Source organism: Rhinolophus sinicus, chromosome 2, assembly GCF_057876585.1.
Source record: "Rhinolophus sinicus isolate RSI-liver-muscle chromosome 2, RSI-T2T, whole genome shotgun sequence".
Lineage (NCBI taxonomy): Eukaryota > Metazoa > Chordata > Mammalia > Chiroptera > Rhinolophidae > Rhinolophus > Rhinolophus sinicus.
The window spans coordinates 25,631,067-25,656,974 of NC_142502.1; the positions used below are offsets into that span (position 1 = coordinate 25,631,067).

General features: G+C 36.8%; 1 protein-coding gene across 2 annotated transcripts in view; it reads right to left on the bottom strand.

Moving 5' to 3' along the window:
* PDE7B (phosphodiesterase 7B) overlaps positions 1-25,908 on the bottom strand; it is a 289,479-nt gene that overhangs the window by 108,806 nt on the left and 154,765 nt on the right. The gene's annotated exons all lie outside the window — the stretch shown is intronic.

Genomic DNA, 25,908 nt, shown 5'->3' on the forward strand with positions numbered 1-25,908 from the left:
TTCAAACCTCAACAGGAATTTCGATTGTCCATTTGGGGCAAGAGTTTGGGTCTGGTTCCTATGTAAGCTCAAATAACTTGTTTTTCTACTGACTGTAGCTTTTTTTATTTGAATAGTAAGCGTACAAAGAATATGATCATGTCAGAAAATCAACCAATTATAGTATTTTTGTTGGTTGATAATGAGAAAGTCACTGTGTTGTAAATTAAAAAAAAAGTTAAAGTGTACCATTCTAACTGATCAGAGTGGATTTTTTTCTTTTTGTATTTTAAAGTATACAAAAGAGAGTGTTTTTTAAAATTCGATGAATTATGGCATAAATGAATGAATAAAATACTATTCTATCTGGATCAATTACTGACCTTTTTAAATAAAAAAATAAATAGAGCACACTAATTTTTATTCTTGGAACAATATTGCCATTTATGAGGCTGGATTATTTCAGTACTAATGATTTGAGAGCCATGCATTAATATAATCATATAAAATGTGTGTGGGGGGAAGCAAATTGAGTGGGTATTCAAAGAGCTTAGTAAATATTCTACCTGGATACCATTGCGAAATTATAAACAATTTGCCTTAATGTATTGATTCTAATCCGAAGGAACTGAAATGTGAAGGACTTTCTCCTGTTCAATTGGAATTTAAAGACTCTACTTACTTCTAATTAAATTATTCTGGGTATCACATCAAAATGATGTTAGCAACTGTTTTTGAATTTAAGTAGCTGTTTCTTAAAACTGGTTTTAAATATTGCTTATACTTTTTTAGACTTCGATTTTAAAATACAGTGCAGTACATTTAACTGATAGTTCAATTGCCTGCAACTTAATATGTATGCTCAGAAAGAGTTGACTAGCGGGAGGATTTCTAATTTTTGATATTTATCAGTTTAATATTTTTAAAAATTTGGGATCTTTTGGGCTAATTTTAGCTCAGATTTGCTGTTTAAATAACATTTTTTCTTTAATGGCATCTCAGAGTAGAGAGACAGAGATAAAGAGAGATAGGCTCCTTCTTTAATTGAATCTTTAAGCATTATATTTACCATTCCTAATATATATTTTAACATTTAGTTTTGTGATATTTTTACAAGACAATTCATCTTTCAGTTATTTCGTAATGAAGATTTGTGATTTTAACACAGTAATAAAAACAAAGAACAAACTAAAATGTAAAATCATTTTTCATATTTTATAATTGTATATCATAGAACTAAGTTTTCAGATATGCTGGAAATGATTCGTTCAAAAGACCCAGTTTACTTTAATTGGTTAGATGTTAATTTAAAACATTTAAGATAGTCCACGAGTAATTGCATTCTTGAATGCCTCCAAAACTCTGCACATTTATATAATCAAATGCTTTTGAAAATACGAGTCTTGCATTTCTGAGGCAGTTTTAAACTGTACTATTTCAGACTAAAGTTGAGGGGAAAGCAATCATGACTTTCCCTAAGAGGACATATTTTCTAATTCCTCCATGAGTATGATCTAATGTGATCTCACGCGTCCATATTTCCACATGCGAATGCATTCACACACAGTCTTTCAAGTGGTTTAAAGATTGATTCACTGCATGCACAGAACGTTTTCTCTCTCATGATTGGTCCCTGCCTGCTTACTGCTTCCAGCTTCTCTGCCTTTGAAGTTTCACACAGAGTACATTTCAACTTATTTCAAGATTGTTTTTCCTTTGCTATGCAGATTAATGCGATGTGGGCCGCTAACTACTGAACTGTTTTTAGGATTAAAACACAAGTCACAAATTCTCCTTTCAGACTGCATTTCCGTTTTTTCTTCTCCTGAAGAAAATCAAGAACCAGGAATTCAGTTCCTTCTAAATTAATTGGAAGATCAATTGTTTGCTGCTTTTCCTCTTCCTCACCTTCTCTTTTCATTGACTCTGAAAGGGAAGTGTGTGTCACACTCATTTCAAAGGAATGCGTGCAATTTGGCATTAGATTCTGCAAACTCCAATTAGTGATCCACAAGGTGTTGGGAAAACAGGGCCCAACGTGTGGGAAATACTGGGCGGCTCACTGCCAGCAACTTGAAAAATTTCTTCATTGCTTAGATGTGAAGCCACATCTAAATCAACACAAAATGCTGGTCACAGTTACATCTACAATAGTTGAAATGGAAACAAAATAAGCAAACAAACAAATAAAAAACAAAATAAATAAACAAACAAATAAAAAGAGAGCAAAACACCTTAATTCTATTTATGCTTTGTGCATAGAAGTCCTTATATATTGCTGTTCAAGTCCTAAGTAGAATGCCTTATAGAGTTGTAGTTTTTATAATTTAAATATTGTTCACTTTTCATTCATTCACTTCAATCAAAAATATTGTTCTCAGCTTTGGGTGTACAATTCTTCATAGAGCATGTAGTCTAGTTGGGGGGGTGGAGAAAGTGGACAGTAGAAAATAACAAATGCAGATGGTCAGAGTTGAGAAATAAACTTAATGCAGTCTCAGAGTTGGGATTACGTAGTCTGAAGAAAAATGGGTAAACTGTTACTGTGAAGACATTTTAAGCTGAACATTTTTGTATGCACACCTCATCTTATTTTCTGAGAAAGACATATGATGTATTGCCATGCTGTGAAGGAATTCCTACCGAGATAAGAACTGGGTGTCCTGGGAACGCTTAAGGAGTCATTGACAAAGATGCAACCAGAATTCATATTTCTCCATCTTCACACTTGTGCTCTATGTCCCCATGTCTTCTGCTTACGTTGCTAAGGGAAGTTGTCCCACTTTTAATTCTTTTTTTAAAATAATATTTATCATGATACTTTATGAAATAGAATATGCTGTGTACCTGACAATTTTTTTTAAAAAAACCTCCCTTTTACCTGCTCCTGTTAACTGTCTGGCATCTGCATAGTTAGAGCTGAACGGCTCTTCTTTTTTCTGTTTCCCAGGCCATGCCTATTCCAATAATTTGTCCATTGTCACATTCTCTAAGGACTTTGCATTTCTCATAATCTGCAGATGCTTTAATAGAAAATGATGGCTTTGTAGATGATGGCAAGTTCTTATTTCTGTGCAGGATTTAGTTCAGAATCATCCAACTAGACTCTGACCATGCGGTTGCCTTCTAGAAGGGCCAAACCCAACCCAACAGCAAACAGGGATTCCAGGGTGCACCCTTGCAGTCAGGGCTCACTGAGTCATCCTGGGTGAGCCAAATTTCCCTGCCTCAAGGATAAAATCACGGGGACAGCACTCAACTGCTGTGCAAAGGGGACATGCAATGTGCTTCCTTCTGCATTGCAATTAAGTCAGACTGACTAAAAATGAAGAAAGAGCCACATGTGGACATATACCAGGATGAAACTTAAAAAAAACAAAACAAACAAACAAACAAAAACATTTATGGAAACCACTGGAATCTGAGAAGCTTTGAGGAAGCCCTATGGCAGCAGTGAAACTGGTAACCTGATTGTAAACCACTGGTTAGCACTGAAAATCATGGGGGGAAATACCTAAGAACTGATAAAAAATAAAGAGACTAGCTTAGTGCTTAAAATCTGAATTATTAACTGTTCCATGACAGCTGCTATTTTAGAAAACTGATCTTTTGGACATCTGTGCCTAATCAGACATTTTTGTGCAATCCAGAGTAAAATATTTAGATGAAAATATCCCATAAGCACCATGCAACCTAGTCAGATACACTGACTTATGTAATTTAATAATATCATTGAATATACAATTGTGGACCCTGCATTCCTTGTTTTCTGTTTGGGTTTGGTTTGGTCCTTTTGCAAGGCAACACCTATGGCCACAGGGTATGTGGAAGGGGTGGGAAGACTCGGAACAGAATCCTGTAATACTTCCTAAACTGGAGTTCAAGGAGCAATGTTCCTTGAATCCTGGGATAAAGTTAGATGCTGCGGAAGACCACCAGAGTTCCATTAACTACAGAAGAAGCAATGGGTTTACAGAACTGGCAAATCAAGCCCAAGGTGTCTTTTTAAATGAGCACGACGCTCATAGCACTAGCATGACTTCCCATATGAGAGAAAAAGAGTGACAATTTCAGTTTTTTTCATCCCATTCTACTCCTCAAAGGTAGTTTTGTGAAGCGAATGTTTAATTTGATAAGCTTATTTGTTAATGATTGTGTAGAAGAAATGGTTATTAACATGATTACATGGCATCTTCACCGTAAACTGAGAAAACCCTACAAGCCCAGGGTTTGTTACTGTTAAAGTCCCTTGTCCCCGGAGAAGTCCAAGTAGGTTTCTCCTCCATTGATCTTTTTTTTAGGCACATGGAAATTGTGTTTTGTGGTACTTGTCTGCTAGGATGTTGCCCACACACAAACACATGACACCCTTATAAACCTACAGATCACTGGACTATCTGCCACTAGCATTTGTTTATTCACAGCAAATGTTTATTGAGCATCTACCATGTGGCAGGCATAAAACAGTGACAAATACTGTTTCTGTTCCTAAGGGGTTTACAGTGTTTTCAGGAGAGGTAGAAATTAAATATATAATTACAGATGACATGAAGGAGAATGAAGGAGGCAATAGGAGCGCGTACTAAGGGCCTAGTCTACCAGACGCATCAGGAAAGGCCTTCGGGAAAGAGGGACAAGTAAACTAAAGACAACGAAGACAATGGGCCATGAGACTGACTCCATTTTAGAAGGAAGGGAAATTAATGAGGTTGGTTGTCCTACCTCCATTCTAAAGTTCTTGGTGAAGGTTCAAGATGTGAAGATGGGGTAACTATATGAGATACCTGAGAAAGGGGTCAGAACAGGCAAGGGAACTAAATAAAACTTAACTTGAGACCCTCATAACTTCAAGACAAAAATGGTCTCCAGTAAGGCCCCACATTTGAGGGAACAAGTGGCCTGTTGTTGATGCCTTCTTTTGAACACTTTGTCCCAGCCTAGTATTCAATGACCTTGCCATCAACAGAGAAACAGGTGGGTAGCTTTTGCATTTATGAGATAGCTGACTTTTTTTGCCTACTGTTCAGTGATTTTTGGCTACTCATGCACAGACGGAAAAGAATTATAAGTAATTTGATTTTTTTTTCTTCTTTTAAAGCATTCGTTTGACCTGTTTGTGCTTTTTCTTTACAGCTGCAATGTTAATACAGCTGCACTTTCAGAAAAAGTTTAGCTAATAATAGTTTTCTGTTGCACACTGAAATGAATCCTAGAGTGAAATGGTGCACAATTAAGAAGTCATGGATATTTTGATAGTTTTATCACATTTAGTAGAATCCTAAACCAGATGCTATTCCACACCTTGTATTAAAAAATTATATTCTTCATTCAACAATAATTAATTAAATGAACTTTGATGAGTATCTACCCTGCATTGGGCAAATGGGTGTGAGTTGGAGGGAAATTTATTATGTATTCAGGGAGATATGAAATATACAATAATAACTAGAGCACAGGCTAAAGGTCAAAAAAGATGCTATGGGTTACAGGTGTGGGGGTGCTTATTACTAAGATACTCAGAAAGGCTACATAAAGGTGGTGATTGGGCTGATTCTTGGGGGATAAGGAAATTTGGAAGTTAGAGGGTTGGAGACAAGGCATGAATGTCCAAGGGTGACAACTTTGAGTAAATGTTTGGACACAGGAAATAACAGTGAGTAAGTGAAACATGGGCTGTCATGTTTTATTGGCACGTAGGTAAAGTGAGGCAGGGAAGTGGAAAGTAAGGAGTGGGGCCAGCTCATGGTTTGCTTTGGATGCCAGATTAGTGGGAAGCCACCGGAAGATTTTGAGGAGAATGGCCTAAGCAGAGCTACGCCTTGGAAAGTAGAACCTGTGTTTAGGATGGATTTGTTTTTCGGACACGTTGACAGCAAGGAATTCAGGGGACTATTATAGTAGTCGAGGTATAAACTAAGGAGCCCCTGACTTCCCGGGGTGGTGGGAGAAAGAGGCTGGAGGATATGGATGGGGAGGATATTAATGGGTATATATAGTTCCTTTGATTTTGTGAGCGATTTCTGAATTATTTTTAATCTCAAAATACCCAACTGTGGTTTTTTAAAGTGGTATCTATGAGATTTATTAGCTACTGAGCCAGATTCTCCGTGTGCCTAGGTTAATCATACACTGTAACTCAAGCCAACTCTGCTTACTCTTCCAGGCCACTGGCTACAAATTTGCAAGTCACGCTTGCATTATTTCCCTATATGTCCTTGAAATTCCTTTTCATATGTATTGTCCCTTATAGAAACTTGGTGTTATAGGCAGGGTAATTAATATTAGTTTTCTATTACCAAAAACCCACCCAAGATCATAACAAATATTTAATTAAAGGTTTTTTCACTATTTTTTGTTTTTATTGTCTCTCAATTTGCCTCAGTTTTAAGGGTGTGAGCCCATACTAAGGTTTTGAGAATCTAGAAAAGCAGTAGAAATCTAATCCAAACTCAGGTCATTTTGATCAGGCTCTTCTTCTCTTGCTTCTCTCCCCCAACTGCCCTGCCTCACAAGAATTTTTAAAACAACTTTATTGAGATTTCATTGACATATGAAAGTTGTATATATCTAATATGTACAACTTGATGTTTCGAGATCTGTGAAATAATTATCACAATAAAATTAATTAAGATATCCATTACCTCTACATACTTATCATTTTGTGTGTGTGCTGAGAAGGTTTAATTTAAGACCAATTCCCTTAGCAAATCACAAGTATACAGTATAGTATCTTCAACCATGGTAACATGCTGTACATTAGATACCAGCATTTATTCATCTTGTGTAACTGAAACTTGGTACCCCTTGACCAACATCAATCCATTTCTAGCTCCTGGCAATGATTTCACATATAAATGAGATCATGCAGTATTTCTTTTTTGTGTCTTGTTTTGCTTAGCATAGTGTCCTCCAGGTTTATCCATGTTGTCACAAATGGCAGGCTTTCCTTTGTGAGGCTGAGTAATTTCATGTATATGTACATGAAAAAAAAATATATATCCAGTCATTTGTCAAACGACATTTTAGATTGTTTCTAATTCCAAAGTCTTCTCATTTAATCATCTATTAGCTATGCGATCTGGAATAAGTCTCTCATATAACCTGGGCCTCCGTTTCCCATATGTGAAATAAAATAATAATTCTGTATCTGTCTACCTCACTGGATTATTACGTTATGAAGATTAAAGGAGATAATATGAATGTGAAAGCTCCTTATAATAAACTTGTTTCCACTACCACAATTTAGATTTTCTTGTAATTTATACTTTTTCGCTGATTTATCACATTTTTAATTATGTTAATAAATGATTTTAGGTTCTTGTTTGTATGCTTCTTCTGTAAAGCCAATATCTATACCAATTTGGCTATTTATAAATATGAATTAACTTTTCTTAAAGTGGGCAGCAAAGAAGAGAGGGCAGAGGAGACAGAGCTGAAGAAGAAAACAAATGGAAAAGAAAAATTACATGAATCAAATGGAAGCAAAAAGAATCAGCCCTCTCCTTCTTCAAAGTCAGGGACAGGGTGAAGGTCTGGGATTATGACCCAAATTTAGAAATAATCCTTATTCAGAAAAAAAGCTCCACAAAATGTTGATTAGCTAAGGAAAAAGGAAGGATAAATTAGATAATTTTATCAACTAGATTTAAAATAATTATTCATTTTGATTCTCATGTATCCTAATTTTGCAGACTAACATTCTATGACAGAATACAAGGGTTTGAGTGGTTACTTAATATTTCATGCTTGATTCCTTGCTTCCAAACTGGATTGTAAATTCTCAAGAAAAGAGGGGTGTAATTCGTATTTCTTCATATCCCTGTCCAAGCTTGGCAGAGGTCTGAGTTCTGGTGGAAGGGGAATGATCAATTTATGGCAAGTACTTTCTATAGAGTAATGTTCAATGTTCCTGAAATCATCACCACTGTTTCTTAATTAAAATGTAGGATTATTAGCCTTTTATTTATAGAAGCAGGTTATTTCATCTGGGAAGAGGTGAGAGCTAAAATCTTAAATGTGAAATAATTATGAAAACAGAATGGTATGAGTTTAGGGAGATTAATCAAGTAGCCTTTAGGATAGTATTCAAACAGCCCCTATGTTCTTGGAGTTTGCGTAATTAAAACAGAAATGTATGCCTAGTGTCTAGGCTTTTCCTGCTCAAATGCAGGAAAGCCACCACCCACCCTTGCCAAAGTTGTCATTCTGAGCTTAAATCAAATGTGGGCTCTGTTTCAAGTGACTGTGCCCTCCTGGCATGGATCCACCATGGCTCAGATCTCCATGGCTCCCACTTTGGCTGGTGCAGAGAGAGGAAAGTTTACATCTGCATAGCAAGCAGGAAGGTGTCTTTTGATTCTATGTCCAGGGATTTGATTAATTCTGTATAATTGCATTGAGGGACTATGGAGAGGTCAGAGCCAGGGGTGGAGTCTGCATTCAGTTTTCCACCTTGTGTCAGCCTCCGAAATCAGTCACTTTTAACTCTTACCCTGGAAAGTCACCGTTAGACCTGCTTTGGGCCGAAAGCACAGGTCAGCTTTACCTGTCAGCACTGCTCATGTTGAACAACTGCTCAGAGTGGTTCATTCATAATTCATGCATCTGGAAAATGGATTATGTGAATTTAGGTTGCTGACTTCCCAATCCTATTTCTGGTATTTTCATCGTAGAGCATAAACACCTTGCATTATATTATATTTCTTATATAAATCAGTTTTTTTTCTTTCAAATCAGTGTCCTCAGTGGAATTACTTTTAGTGAAGTAGCACTTAAAGTAAACGAACATGGTATAGTTGTTTTTCCCTGAATTCGGTAAAACACCACCTGTGAAAATCTCCCCCAACTTTTCCCCTCCCTTTCGTCTTTTCCAAATCCACATTTTACAATATAAGAGGGTAACAACCAACACTTGAGTTGATAAGAGGTGAGGTTTATAAGCTTCCTGAGGGTTGAGGCTGGGTGAAAATGGTGAAGAGAGTAAGAAGTACAATTGGTAGTTACAAAATAGTCGTGGGATGTAAAGTACAGCATAGGGAATATAGTTAATGATATTGTAATAAGTATGCGTGGAGTCAGGTGGGCACTAGACTTACAGGGGTATCACTTTGTAAATTATATAAATGTCTAACCACTGTGCTGTACACCTGAAACTAATATAAAATATTATAACATTGACTGTCAATAGTAATTGGAAATAAATAAATACATTAAAAAATAAGCTTCCTGAATCTACCATTGTTTAAAACATGGGAATATCATATACTAGGGCTGCTAATCAGTAGTACATCCTGAAGCAGGACAACTTTTACTAGTCCTATTCCTCTAAAAGCAATTAACCAGAGATTCTTTTTCTTCATTCCCTTTGATTGTTATTTCTACCTTGCTGCTGAGTTCCCAGGAAAAGAGACCTTGGAGGCACAGTCTTTGTCCAAAGAACATGCTGGTAGTTCTGAATAATTTCAGGTTTCTTGGACATTTTGGAGTGAGTAGATGTTATGTTTTCAGGGTGTCCTTTGTCTCCAGTTGAAGAGCATCCAAACTCTGATCTCATGAGGAAATCGAATGGTTTTTCTTAAACAAAACTAGGAGTCATTGACCCCTGCCAGTGTCATTAGAAAATGAACTATTATGTTGGTCTCTTACAAAACCCCTGGTTTTCTAAGAAGTTTCTCTCCCTGTAGTGCTTTGGAAAGTTCTGCTGCTTGTCAAGAGTGATCAATCTTGATTCCTAAAAAGCTGTGGCTGGAATTCTAATGGCACCATGTCATGAGCTGCCTTTTCACATTAATAAGTCTTCAGTGGATATCAAGCCAACAAAATGGTAATCTAGAGACTACATTGAAATAAAAAACTCTGTGATTACATCAGTTTTTCATGTTAATTGGCCATTCATACCATAAATAATTTACTACTCAAAATGACAACACAAACCTCTTATATTTTAGCTTATTTTAACTACGGATTTACTTGACAACCAAATACTGGCAAATTCAACATACTTTTACATGAAGTTCGACCCAACCCAAACTTAAACTCTGCATCCACTCCTAAATCAATCACAACATTTTAGCAATTATATAATTAGAGGAATTTGTCTTTGATTGTACACATTGATGTCTGATGGGGCGAAAGTCCGATTAAAGGGTACTTTCAAGACTGTATTACTGGAATTGTAAATAGAATTAATATAATTAAGCCAAAATTCTGTTTTATGACTTTTCTTCCTACTTTATTTATGATTCAGAGCAATCAACCTTGGAAGAGTGAATGAGAATTGAGTGTTTTTTGCTATTCGAAGATAAGCTAAAAAGGCAACTTAATATTTCTGGGTAATTATTAGAAATAAAAATAGTGTGAGAGAATAATCATTAGCACTTTTAAGTGCTGTAGAGAATGCTTATTCTGTACTAGCAGTACGTTAGGTTCTTCATGTGGATTTTCTGACTTAATCCTCACAGCAGCACCATAAGACATACGGTTTCTATTGTTATTTCCATTTTACATGTGAGAAAACTGAGGTCCAAAGAGTTTAGCAAAGATGCAAAGCAGTCTGGCTCCAGAGGCACCTTTTAACTATGAGAATGAGTTAAAGAGAAGTATCTCCAATGATAGGGCTAAAAGGCGGTGGGGAGTAAGAGATTATTAATTTTTCATAAAAATTTTTTAAAATAATGTAAACCTGAACCACAAAACCTATATAAAGGGAGTCTATTTCCAAAGGGGTTGAGAATCGAAGGCTTCCTGAGAAGTACAGCTCTTTATATCCTTTAAGTTTTTAGCTTTTCGGGGCAGTGGCAAACAACAATGCCCATAGAAAGAACTTAGAAAGGTGACCCTAGAAAACTTGACAGCTCATTAATCTGATTCAAAGTAATCTTACACTAGTCAGCATACAGCACTCCACTGTCTGAATGCATCTTGGTTGGCCCTTAATTCAAACTTGATTTCCAGTTAAAGGGCAGGGTTTAACTTGGTGAGTGTGGCAAACACTGATGATATAAATATATAGCAACTGTTGATTAATTAAGGTCTCACCTTGACCTTGGTGAGCTATCAGGAAGAGCAACTCAACTCTCAGAAGTGAGAAGACACAGCAAGTAACAAATTTTCTGGTGCATCCAGACTCCTCCTTCTACTCTATGTGACACTTTTGGCATAATCTAACTCAAGTCCCCCTTTTCCCTTTCTAAACTCCATTGTTCTTTTTAGAAAGCAGGTGTTACTCTGACCAATTATGCTTCCTCTCATCCTTTAGTCGTCCACTCTTTACCTTCTTTATTCTGCAAGGTCATTGTCCAGTATATTATGCTTAGACAAAGCAAGAAGCTGTTTTCTTTCTGACATTAAGCTGCTTCTTCTAAGCCCCCCACCCCTAACCCCCTTGCCAAACATGCACGCACTGATAACTCTTCTTGGTAAATTTAGTTGGAAATGGTCTCAGAAAGGATGTCTGGTGTGCAGCTCTCAATACGCTTAACACCCACCCATCTGCTTATCACTTTTGTACTGAATAGGAATAAATCCACTTGTTTTCATACTTACTGTGCTCCCTTGAATGTAATATTTATCTTTTAATCTAAACACATATGTTCTTTTCAATTTCTTGAATCTTTGGGAAATATTAAAAGGGTATTTTACTGTGCAGAATGTTAGACAAAGTGTGGGATATGGGTTGGAAGAAAATGAAAAATACATTCAAATATTATTTATTCTGAACTTTTAATACTACATGCATTTTTTGAGTGCCCACATGTGTCACACACCAAGGGAACACCTATGACGTAAAGGGCTTAGTTGTGGTACTCAAGGTAAAGAGTATCAGGTAAAAAGCCAGGTAAAGACTCAAAACTCACCTATGAGGTAATTAGGACACCTTACCAGTGTATATTTAGTTAGAGCCAAATGTCTGTCTGACACAAGCAAAGGCAAATATAAAAACATATCTACCATCTAAGAGGAGGCATTGGCTTCTTAATTTTTCTCTTTCCATTTTTAAAGATTATAATGGCAGGTATGCCCTTTATGATATTAGTGGAACAGGGGCTGTAATTTAACTCTATACATTCACAAGAGCAGGACCCTGCTGAGGCTTTACTTCCTTCACAAGGCTACACGCTTCCATTCTCACTTCCCACAGTTATGTACGTGTTCTTGACCCCTTATTGTGCCTGACCCCTTTTTATGTCAGACCACCCCAAAGCCACAAGCTGAAGCCACCTTCCTTTGGCTCCTCATTGAATGATCTCTATGGAACTGTCTGCCACTGAGGGACTTTGTAAAACAATCCCCAGGTGGCACACCTCTGCATAGCTGCTTACACTCCTTGGAAGGAAATCTTCTATTATCGTACAGAGAGCCCTCATTATTGCTCCACATACCCAAAGCCAGGGAAAAACATTTTTCTTCCCAGCAAACCTTCCTGGAGATAATGAATGCTGTAATGTACACCACACATGTATATAATGCAATCACTCTACTTCCCCTTTGGTCTGTCTGCTAGGAAGTTCAGATCACAGTTTTGCTCAATGACTTCTCATAATTGTTCTCTTTCCCTCCTAAATATGGTTTTTGTCTTTCATCCTGTCAGAATGGTATTATGTCTTTTTGTTTGATAGTAACCTTTTCATAAGCTTACAAATATTTTTGGAAATAGGTAAATGTTGTAAAGTTATGTTCTTATCCTCAACCTTTTTTCAAAATTTTACATCTATATGGAATGCAATATCAATTTAAATCTTGAGTTAAACTCTTACCTCATCCTCTGACCAGCCCACACATATGGGTCTGCTTATTATCTAACAGTCGAGTTCCATAGCTCTGGTTGTGAAGTTATGAAAACTTCTCAGAGGGGAGTGTAGTCCCCATGTCATTTACATCTAACTAACCCATACATATTTTGTTGTAAGGGGCAAAGGAAGTGGTGGTGGCCAGGAAAAGGTGATAATAATGATGATTAGAGTTACGGAAAACTTTGGCACACTTTGGTATGGTAATGTATTTTTTAGCATATTATCGAAGACATTTCATAGCCATAGCTTAGTTGTCAAGAGTGGAAAAGTTAAACTTTAGGAAGAAAACTCCTTTTGAGAAAAACCAGAGTTAGTTTTCTTACATCTTAAAAACAGTCAGCTTCATCTAGAGCTTATTACACTGCAGCAAGCAAGCTGAATTGGCTATAGGATTGATTTAGAAGGTCTGTTTAATGTCTTTGAATACCTTAATGTTCACATGAAATCCATAATTCACAATTTCAGGATATGCTTCTTGGAGGAAGAGAGGAGGGCAGAGGTAAAACAACAATGCCCGAGTTCAAAAGGGTTGAAGATGCACTTGGGGGTATTTGGGTTGGCACTCTGGAGCTCACGGATGCTTGTGATAGCTTATCTGACTTATCTAAACTGCTGACGTCAAAAGAATTAGGCTAGAAATCTTATGATTACAGCTTTTCTTGTGATCTTTTCTGGTATTTCCTGTTTCCTGTCAAGCCAAATATACTTCGAGAGAGGGTTATTTTATGGCATTTCACTGTTTCGGCCTCACTTAGAGACAGAGGTACAGGGAACATGAAGTAAAAATAATTAAGAACAACACCAGAAAGCTCTGTCCAACCCTTATCCCCCTCTCAGTCACTGACATTTCTTTTTAAACATCAAAAAAAGTTTCTGTAATGGTACAGAGTGGGGTCTTATTTTTAATGGAACAAGGTCTATTGTTCATTAAAAAGAAGAAGCCACTTCAATTGTGTTTCTAACCATTACCTTATTTGGGTGGTAATAAGCAGGCAGGCTGTGAATGGCAAATGTAGGCAGCCAAGAAGCTTCTGAGAGGAGGGAGAGAGTTCCAGAGGAAAAATAACCACCAAAGGCTACATTTTACCTTTGGGGATACAAAAACCTTATAGCAGCAGGAAATTTCAAAAAAAGGGAGTGGGCATGGGCTTTGTAAAATTTTGCCTAAGTGTTGCTAAATCTTGAACTTGCTTTCTGAGCTCAGCACTGTGCTTGCAAAGAGAGCCTGAGGGATTAATAGATTAATCCTTAATGGTTTATGGGCAAATGTACTGCAGACCCAAGCTTCCAACAAGCACATTCACTGGCTCTGTCTGCCCCACCCTCCTGAAACTCTACCGCCAGGCAACAATGCATAAAAAGACTACCCAACAGGATCACAGTAACATTTCAATATGATGGTTATAGCAACCAGCAGCTACCATCTCTATTTGTCTTGTATACTGTGTTTCCCTGAAAGTAAGACCTAGCCAGACAATCAGCTCTAATGCGTCTTTTGGAGCAAAAATTAATATGAGACCCTGTATTGTATTGTATTGTATTGTATTGTATTGTATTGTATTGTATTGTATTGTATTGTATTGTACTGTACTGTACTGTACTGCACTCTACTCTACTCTACTCTATTATATTATATTATATTATATTATATTATATTATATTATATTATATTATATTATACCGGGTTTCATATTAATTTTTGCTCCAAAAGACGCATTAGAGCTGATTGTCCGGCTAGGTCTTATTTTTGGGGAAACACGGTATAACGTCTTTAACCTCACAATCTTGTTTAAGTTCTCACCTCCAGTATTCTTTTCTGGTGAACAACTACTCTTTTAGTACATTTCAGAAACTCTAGATTGGAAATTCACAAAGAGAGGGCTTGGGACTTGCGCAGAACAATTTCTAATCTAAGTTTGAAAACAAGAAAAATACACATAAACGTATATGAGTTCGGACAATTAAGTTCACGAACTCATCCTAGAAAAAGTACTGCATACCTCACTGCTGAATATCACTGCAGTCACCTTTGAAGTACTCCCCTTGGGAAGCTATGCACTGACGCTAGTGCCTAGTCCACCTTTCAAAGCAATTTTGGAACTCTTTGTCTGGAATGGCCATCAGAGCTGTTGTCGTATTACCCTTGATGTCCTGAATGTCATCAAAATGTCTTCCTTTCAATATTTCCTTTATCTTCAGGTAAAGAAAGAAGACATTGGGGTCCAGATCAGGTGAATAGGGAGGGTGTTCCAATACAGAGACTTATTTAATGGCTAAAAACTCCATCACAGACAGTGCTGTGTGAGCTGGTGCATTGTCATGATGCAAGAGCCATGAATTGTAGGCGAAAAGTTCAGGTCGTTTTCATCTAACTTTTTCACGCAGCCTTTTCAGCAATTCCGAATAGTAAACTTGGTTAACTGTTTGTCCAGCTGGTACAAATTCACAATTAATAATCTCTCTGATATCAAAAAAGGTTAGCAACATCGTTGAAACAAGTTTGCGAACTTAATTGCCAGACCTTGTAAGCATTTGCATTTATGGGCACACATATAACTCTCGCTTGTGTAAGATGGATACCATACACTTATATAATGCAATCAGAGATGTTAATGCTGTGAAAAAGACAAGAAACTAGATTTAGAGAGATTATCAAGTAGAGGGGAATTTTTGGAGTTGAGTGGCTTAAGGGTTTGATCACGACAGGCAACACGCCTGAGTCAAGAGCATGGCTGGGCGTCAAGGGGCCTCACATTGGCTCCAGGGATGCTGTGTAACCTCTGTGGGGTCTCAGTTTTCTCATCTAAAAAAATGCAGTGGTTTAATTAGATGATTTTAAAGGGATTTTTTTGTTACAAAATGCAAAAACCTCCACTTCTCCACATAAAATTTTTCAATGGTTCTATAATAGTTAAGATTTCTTGTCTGTATGCAGTTGGTCCCATGAATATCTTTCTGTTTCCCACTATTCTTTACACCAAAATCATACCAAGCTCGCTTGACTCATCTCCATTTCTCAATCATTTCCTTTGCTTTTCTGCCTTTGTACCTACATTCCTATTAATTCCTTTACCAAGAAAGTCACCTTGTCACATTTTGTTGAGATCTTAAGCATCTTAAAGACACAGCTGTAAGGACCAGTCCACATAAAGCTCTCCTGGCTCCCTCTAGAGAGGGGTGAGTTAATGCCCAGCCCTCATGGAGTATTTATCATACTTGGTTTGTATTTGAGTATGTGGTTTTATCTAACTCACTACAAGCTACATAAAATATTGTATTTTTCTTATACATTTTCTCATCCATCCATGAAAGAATAGCCTTGAAAGAATTGTTTGCTTAAAGAAACATGGAAACCTGAAGACAGGAAGAAATATGACTTGGTGAAGTAGGAGGGAAAGATTGTTCCGAGACTGTGAGGATAAACTATGTCAGGTCTTGAATTTGGGGAAGAGATGAGTATGGTTGGAATGGGAGGTCTGGATGGAAGAACATGCAGAATATAAATCCTTCAGGACAGAGTGGTGTTGAGTGGTAAAGCACGTTGACTCGATGATTTGTATATTATTTCTTGTGGTTCTGTGTAAAATACTATATAGCCCTCGGGAAAGTTGGTTTGTAAGTTAAAGGTAAAATATCCATCATCTCAAAATTCTCAGTATCAACTAATTATGGTCAGTAAACACCAAACTGATGAGGCGGGGTTAGCATCCTCACCCCAAGTCCAAGTCTTCACCAGCCAATGTTTCTAGACAATGATCTTTCTAAAATGCAAAATTTGTCACGTCACTTCCCACAAAAATTATTTTAAGCTTTCTCATTGCCTGGAGGAGGCATTTCTTACTAAGACAGATGAGGCCCTTGGTAATCTGGCCCCAGCCTACTTTTCTAGTCTCATCTCTAGCCCTCCTGATCTACTCCATATTTCACGACTTGGCATTTCCCAGAATTTCTTGAATTTTGTCCCACCTTTTCTTCTTTCTACAATGCCCTCCATTTCTTTTTATTTGGAGAAATATAACTTATCTTGGAATCTCAAAAGAATGGTATCTCAAAAATCATCTGCTCTCTGAAAACTCCTTTAACATCCATCATACACACATAATTAACTACTTCCTTGTGTGTTGGCACAGAATTTGAGTATGTACCTCTAGTATAATATATGTCACCCACCTAGCTTGCTCTATTATCTATTTATCTATCTATCTATCTATCTATCTATCTATCTATCTATCTATCTATCTATCATCTATCTATCTCAACTTTCTTCGTTCACAAATTTTTATTTTCTAAGAAACCATACAGTGTCTGGCACATGATAATCACTAAATAAACTTAGTTGAATAAGCAACCTTAGCCTTCTGTCAATGTTCCCACAGAATATTATTTCTATTGTATCTTAAAACATATGCCATTCTGCCTTGATATCATTGAGCTGTTTATATATTTGTCCTTTCCAACAGATCATAACTTCTCTTCCTTCCATTTTCTTACCAGGTATATAGCATGATGCTATGCACTGAGTAGACACTCAAAAGATAAGTATTCAATTGAATTGATTTGGAAGAGAAACCTAAAAATTTGAATTACGCATTTATTTCCTTTTCTGAATATCTTGAATAAATAACCAGTAAACATAGGTCTCAATTTCTTCTATTTCTAAGTTGGGAATAAATCCCTATTTGGTTGATACATATTGCATAGTAGAAGATGCTAATTATTTGTATGTAATATTAAAACATTATTTTCTATTCTGTGACCTCCTAGAGTGTTTCTAATTATTTTGGGAGTATTTGAGACCTTAATTTTCTTTTTCAAAGCAAAATTTGTTTTAGTCCAATTTTTTCCTATTCACATTCTGCAGTGCAGTTATCACCAAATCAAACAATAGGGTAATTAGGACTAAAGAGGGTAGAAATAATTTACTTTAGAGTTTATAATTCTGGTGAATTCACAATTCTTGATTTTACATACTAATTTAATTGACAAGGAAATATTTTCCTTTGTTCTACTGTAGAATTAGGAACTGATCCAAGGAAAACATGTGGAATTCAAGTAACATTCAAAGGAGCTAAAGAGGCCAAAAAGATAGGTATATCTAAACATTGAATGAGTTATAGAGACAAGGACAGGGAGGGAGGCAGTGGTTTCTCCATGTCAGCCACCGTGGAAGAAGCGGTAACGACTCCTGTTAAAACGCTAGAAGAAAAGAATGACCCTTGTTAACAATGCTGGCGTGCTCACTTCTCCCAATGTATCCCACCCCTTTTCTTCCCTAAGGGCCAGAGTGAAGAGAAGAGGAAGAATTCTTAGAAATTTCCAATTAGCATATTCAAGCAATGAAAATGCATCAGACCTGACCAATGCATAGCGCATGGTAAGATTATGATGACAATCCCAATTTGTATTAGGTGTCAAACCTCAGCTTGCCATGTGGAAACTGACCAGATGTGTGATTTGTACACATCCTGTTCCACGCATGATAGTCACTTACTTGGACTTTTCAGTGTCAAAGTCCTGAGATGGTTGCTGAAATGATGTGTATTTTAAGAGAAAGAGAGAGAAGTAATAGAACGGGTAGAACAATTAGGCTTAGCATATACGTGGGAATGTAACTGAAACAAATAACATTGAGTATGCAGTACTCAAGTACAGGGCCCAGCAGCTCGTAGCTTAAACAATGTGTAATGAAGACAATGCTTTTTGAAATATACCTATGTAAGTTTTACTTTTGTGCTCTCTTGTGTGTATCTTCCCCTTCTAGTCCACCAGAGGCATCCATTAAGGACCATTAGGAACGTTATAGCAAGAATAAAAAGAGAAAGAGAAAGATCAATCCTCATCATTTGATCTTTATAGTGAAAGGGTTTTTGTTTGTTTGGTTTGTCGTTTGGTGTTGGCGTGTGAGTTTGCCACACAACAATAAACTTGAGAACTGGTCTTTGTGAAAAGATAAAGGAATACCCTACCTTCTTTTATGAGATCGCATTAACATTGAAAGTTAGACCTCCAGATATGGTTTCTTGCTCCTTCCTTCATTAAGCGAAAGAGGAGATGGCACAGGATAAGGCAATCTACTCCTAACACCCTGGTGAGTTGTGGGGAAGAATCCAAGGCAGAACCCAGTTGCCAGGTGAACATGGCTTTGCTTTCCCGTCTCAGGTTGGAACCTTGTGTTGCATGCAGTAGAAATGTTCAAATAGGTGTGTGGGAGCCTAAGACACACATTCTCCCACACAGCACCTCGGAGAGGAGCAAGGAGAAGGAAAGCATTTATCCAAAAGACGTAAGTTAATCTGGAAGAGACGGACCACCACCTCATTAATTAGCAAGTATAAATTTTCTTACGCCCGATTAGGGTGGGCTTAAGAGGAAGGTTGATTAGTTGCAGAAGAGAAATAAGCTACATTTTATTGCACAATTTGAGTGTGAAAAATTGAGATGTCTGCTACAAGTGTTTTCAACAGTGACTATTTCCTTTTCATTTCTGTATGGATTTTTGAATACACTTCTTATACTTGAATCCAGTTTCTTTGCAGTGATCTCACCTCACTTCCTTCCCCTTGTTGCTCTATGCTTGGCTGTCTACCTGTCCCTTTCCTCTTTCTGAATCATTTCCTTCAGCAAATTCTATTGACTTTTTTGAATGAATTTTTGTCACAGACCCTCTAAACAAATATGTTTTTGGGTTTTCAGAAGTGCTCATCAAGTCTATAGATTTACGTGAGATATTTGGGTGCCGTCCAAAATGAGATGGAGAAGGAAGCAAAAAAGAGAATCTTGTACTTTGGCTTTAATTCCAGAGGTTGGGACACATCTGAGGATTCAACGGGAAATGTTCTAATTATAGCACTATAAGTGACTTATTATCCTTGGTCATTTAATTTTCCATTTCAATACCTTTATTAAAGTTTACATTCATTACCATTATATCTCTCACCTTGATTTTATTTTACAATTTTCTGTGTTTTTTTTTTAATCTTTCAATTTCTACTACCACCAAGTAGACACAACTGCTATTCAATCTCTCTTGAAATTTGTCCTTTGCTCTCTAGGGATTTTATTTTTCTGCATTACGCATATGCTTGCCCTCTTAGACTCACTTTTAAGGCCATGAACAGCTACACTCTGCTTTATTTTTGTCACTTATGTCTTCTAATTGCACACAAGGCTGATATGTAAGGTTGATCTAGACACAAATGAGCTACAGGCTCTCCTTTATTACTCCCTCAGCACTTGTGTGCCTGCTGGTGAAATAACAAAATACTCAGGACAGGGGCTCGATTTATAATCTATAAAATTTCATGTCGTGTGAATTTTTAACGTGAGAAGAAGTACTCTGAAGGAAGGGTCTCTGATGATTTTGTAGTTTGAGGAAATTTAAGACAAGAGCAAAGGTGTAAAATTGATCCTGTGGAGTTGTCTCTTAGCATTTTAGACATTGAAGTCAATTCTAAAGAGAAACTTACGGAAAGGCCAACAAAGATAAATAGAAAAAGAAAGAATAAGGTCTACACTGTGTGTGCATCTAGGCCATGACATTGTATGAAATCACGAGTATTTTGAGCTTTGCTTACTGTTTTGATACGGTGTATGTACCTACTGGGTAGAAAAGAGCACACACGTTCAGTTGCTTCTGTGAGTTAAAAAAGAAAAAACTTGGAGCTTTTGGTCTTTTACAATAAAGCTTCTAATGTTTTCCTTTTAGAAATTAATCAGATGCAAAAGTCAATGCTTTGTTGTCCAGTTAAACAAGTCTTGTTTAAAAAAAAAAAGGAAAAAGAAACTGTTTCCAGGCAAAGAGCAGAGGACGTGGGAATAACATCCTCCATTCAGCTCCATCCCCTCAAAAGCTCATTTGTGGGACTGGGTAAACACACACCTTCCGCATTCTATTTTTGAAGTTACGTTGAGAAATACACAGACTGTTATCTGTAAAAGAAGCAACTTTTGAAACTTCAGTTGATGTAAAATGTTTCAAGATGCATGAACAGAGCAATTATTTTAAAAGTATATAAAAGCAGGCATGATTTATATGCAATTTGCTCTAAAATTTTATAATTATCAGTAAATTGCAACTTCTCTGTATGAAGAAAGAACAGTCTCCTATTAGTTTTGCATATACTTGATACTTTTTAGTAGTTCTGAAATTCACTCTTGTGAATTCTTTTCTATTATTTTAAAAGCTATAATGACTAATCCCGATCTTCTGGCAGAATGTAAGTTTAAAAATGATTCCATTAAAAGGCAGAACTAGGATTCATATTCCTTGAGTAATCTGTACCTAGAAAAACATGTTCATGCATGCATTTAATGTTAACTTGTAAGCTATTTTATCTTTTTGATAATTTCCCTTTTTTACTTATCAAAGTGTATTGAGTGGCTGACATGTGAAAGATAGATACTAGGGAGAACACAAGAGAATAAAATGTTCTCCAGATTCTCAAGAAGCTGAAAATCTAGGAGGAGAGGAAGAAAATGTACATTAATTATAACAAAATAAAGTGATATGCCGGTGAAATAAATACAAAGAAAGTTCTGTGAGACCTCAGAAGAGAAAGACATGCCTTTCCTCAGTAATCTCAGGAAGGCTTTGTACAGGGAACGGCCTATAAGTGGCGTCTTAAGGAATAACAGAAGTTGGGGACACGGAGGAAAGTCACTTTAGGCACTGGGAATAATGAGCAGAAAGCAAGTAGGAAGCTGTAGGATGCTTGTCTGTCTGGGTGGAATATAAAGGCTTAGAGGGCAGTAATGACAAGATGGGAAAAGTGAGCTTGTTCCAGAGAGTGGAGAACTTTAAAGGCAGGATGAAAGAATTTGGATTTGTTTCGCAGATGATGGAGAATTGCTGAAGGATTTTGAAGAGGGGCAAGAAATATCCTGATTTTTCTTTTGATGTTATTGATCTCAATGACCGAGTAGAAAGAAGAGGGGTAGAGAGAGTACCACAGTTGGAGGCTATTGCAAAATTATAGACAAAGAGAGATTTGGTGAAGAGCCACAGAACCAAATAGAAAGAAGGCGACGAGTGTGAAATAAGTTGTTGAGAAAATAGCGCCAATACCAATAATTACGATAGTTAACATTTACTGAGAATGTAGTAGGGCTTAAGCTTTTCTCTAGGCACTTATGTCTTGCATTATCTCATTTAATCTTTGCCTTTTGTTAAGGTACTATTGTTATTTCTTTTCTATAGAAGAGGAAACTGAGGCAGAGAGAGATGAAGTAAGTTGTTCAGGTTCACACAGTTTAGTAATAGAGAGACAGGATTTAAAATTTGTAAAATCTCTACATTGTAACAATACTGTCTTATATGGTGTATGTACCTATTATGTCTTAACGAGTCTTATACGTAGAACCATTGGAATTGGAGAACTGGAGAAAGCAGTTTTGAAACTAGGCTTCTGCAAGGGTGCTGTCACTTATGAAAACAAGGAAGTCAGGTGAAGGAACAAGTTTGGTTCAGAGCGACATGATGTGTTCCAGTTTTGACTCAATTTTGCATTCATGGACTAAATTGTCAATGATTATTATCCAGTATCACTGCAGAATGAATACAGGCTAACATCTAAAGAAGCAGTTTTAGAAAAATGTTATGAATTAATGTCAAGTTATCTATTGTTAAGACTAATTGATTCTTTGATCATAGCAATTTGTCTTGCTTTGAAGGAAATCATTAATATTGATGAGTATTTGAAAGTGTGTTTGAGTTTTTAAATGTGTTTTTGAATATCACTTTTTGTAGCTAATACTTTCAGTTGACGTAGAGGTTTAAACTAACAAGTGGCAGTTTATACACTGATGTTGTAGATAGGACTGATTCATGAATTCATAATTGTTCTCCTCTCACTAAGCCTTTGATTCATCTCTGAGTCCCTGGTATACACTAAGTATCTAATAAGTGCTCTTTGAATTATAATGATCAAAGTGTTCAGTCTTCAACATATTTAATTTATACCATGTGTGATACTTGAGATATTTTAACATCACACTTTAAATGTCAATTTGAATTGTAGAGTTCTGGAATCAGAAAATTCTTTTGGAGATTTTTCTCATCTAAAGTTGTTTGATTTTCTGGGCTGAGTATAGAGCAAATTTCTGATATTTGTATTCTCCTTGAAACACAGGACAAGTACAATAGCTATGGGGAAAATGAATTTATTTTCTTGAGGGAATTGTGTGTTTTTATGTTTTTCTCCAACCAAAGGCTACTGAAATGGGAACAAGCTTAATAAATAAGTAAAATATAATGTAAAATTTAGAACAGGGACACCAAAGTGAAAGGTAAATTCCACAGCAGGGATTGCAGTTATTTGGTTGAATTTCAAAACCAAATTATTTATTCAACTAAGAACAAGTCCTGCTAGGGGATGTCTCGTCTTCTACAGACTGCTGCTAGAATCACAATTAGAATAATATTTGCACTCACAGCATTTGAGAAACCACCTATTTATTTCCCATCCTTCTTCTCTTTCCCCACTCTGCGACATCTGGGCAGACTCTTACTACTATGCTTTAAGGCTTACTTTCTATTGATAATGAATGGTGATCTTTCTCTGGGACTCCCTAGCACTTGAAGCTTGGATCTAAAACTAAAGTCCACAAAATAAGTAGAAAAATGTGAAGGAGGTACAACCCTTTGACTTATTTTGCATGGTAATATTTTTCTCGTTTGGCCAAGATTTATATTATGAGTTCCTATGTTTGCCCATCTGTATATAATCAATAAAGCCATATCTTGGTTTAAATTTAAATTACCCAGTATGGGTCCTGATCATGTAAGGTTTGTGGACTAGCATTGGATGACTGAGTTCCTGGTCTGGTTCTGTCATAGGGTCAATGTGACCCGGCACAAGTTGTTTAGTCTCTTTGAACTATTCTTTTGATCTAGTGTTAACTAGATAAATAGACCATCCTTTATTTGCTTCATAAAGGGAAAATGATTTGAGTATTAATATAATTAAACACTTGGGTATGACTCAATGAACTGATTTGATGCTCCGACTTTGGGCACGACAGTCGATGACTTCCAGAGCCTCTTTCTGGAGTGAACAGTGCCTCAGCCAACGTCCAGCTCAGAGTGCATGTGTAACCAGAGGCACACACCCTGACATGTGGAGATGACGAGCCCGTCTTCCTTCTGTCATTCCCTCATTATCTCCTCCAGCCTGTCATTTTGAATAGTCACCAATAACCTCCAGTGGATGCCCATCTGAAGATGATAAGACAGTTCGCAAGTGTCACTTCCTCTCTAGCACTTTCTCGCTTTCTTGGCTCCCTTCTGCCTCCCATCACTCACAGTTCAGTGTATTTCATCTTAAATTCTCTTATGAAGACAGATTTATGCATTTATTTTCCCACAAATCCTTTTGCTCTCCCCCTTTATTACCTAAGCAAAATCTCAAACACTTTCCTATTTCACTTGTGAGAAACAAAGTTCCAGTCTTGCCTAGGAAGTATGAGTAAAAATAACAGTGCCCTTCACTAATGAACAGCAATACCCACCTCTAAAGTCCTCTAAACTGTTCTATTCAGAATTTCTGCAATTTCATGGCTTTAAAAAATATAAATCTATTTATCAGTTATCACCAGCCATCAAAATATACCTAGACTGTTACAGAATTTAATTTTCCTGTTTTTAGTTACTAGCATTGCAAAAATATTGTGTGCTATCAATGTAATATGTTAAGTTCCTACAGGTAAAGATAGGAAAGAGGAGGAAATAAATGATGGTGGGAGAAGAGGGGGCAGGAGTGGAGATCAGGGAAGTCACTACAAAGAAAGGATGCCGAAGGACTTTGTCATTTGAACAGAACATTTTCAGTTGACTGAGTCAAAGAAAGCATAAGATAAGGTCTACATGCAAGAAAGGTACCACTTGATGCATTTAAAGAAGAGTAAGTTGTTTAGTTCTGTTGAAAAAGAAATTGTTTGAGAGGTTCTGAGAGAAGGGTCAGATTTGAGAGAGAGAGAGAGAGAGAGAGAGAGAGAGAGAGAGAGAGAGAGAAATATTACCATTTGGCTTAGTGTTTATTTGAGGAGATTTTTGCCACAAACCCCTGTACACAAACTGAAAACAGCTTAAACCATCCCTTTCTAAAAATGGAAAAAATGCCAGATTTTTGGAAATATTTTACAAGTGTTCCTGAGACCCTCAGTGTCAAGCTACTATGGTGAGAATGGCACAGTTGAAAAGAGAAAATGCAACCTCAGGAACAAGATGAAGAGGAAGTAGGAGAGAATTTGGAAAATGAGGCGACTTGTCTTTGAGGCTTCCTCACATGGCCTCATGCTGCAAATATGGACAATAAGGCTTTATGCCCATGATAGAAAGCGTGAGCCCCTCATCTCCCTGAGAATGGGAAGGCAGAGCAGGAAGAAGAGGCAAGTAGACATCCTTTGGGGAGGTGTTGAAATGGATCCTGCCTGGGAACCAAAGTGGCCACTGACACATACTCCATTGAAACTAAGGCAGTGGTCCAGGTGCATATTAAGACTCAATTAGCTCAACTTTATAGTATCCAGAAAAATGTACCTTTTAAGAAGTGATCAAATGTTATGGGAGTTCTGTTTTCTCTCTGTAGTATTGCTTTTTCAGGAGTTAGACACCCACTAACATATAATATAATATATTAATGCATGCCTATCCCCATAGACTTGCTAACATCTGCTGAATTTGAATTTGAATATTTCAAATCAAAGACGTGATTTGAAATATGCATCTTAATCATTTAATATACTGAAACAAACCAAGAGTGCTAACAGTTGAAGTGTCATAGTTAAGTTTTCTGCCCAGGTGGGTTTTTCCATTTTTCTTGAACTACTCACTTGAAATTTGGGATGGCTTTAGCATTACCTCATTTCTTCTGACCAAGACCCATTTCTCTGAGCATCCATTTCCCAATTGCCACAGAAACCTCAGTACTATTGGTTTCCTTCTCTTTCTTAAGTACTCATTGTTTGTTAGAAACTAACACTGTTGCGTTTTTCTTCCTTTCCAATCTTTTTCTTTCCCCCAGAGCATTATTTTTCATAATATTCCTTTTCGATTATTAAGCCACTTAAAAAAGTTTCTGCACAAATTATTTGAGTTTTGATTTCCTCGTCTCTTTCCATGAGAAAGAGAGAGGTAATTTTT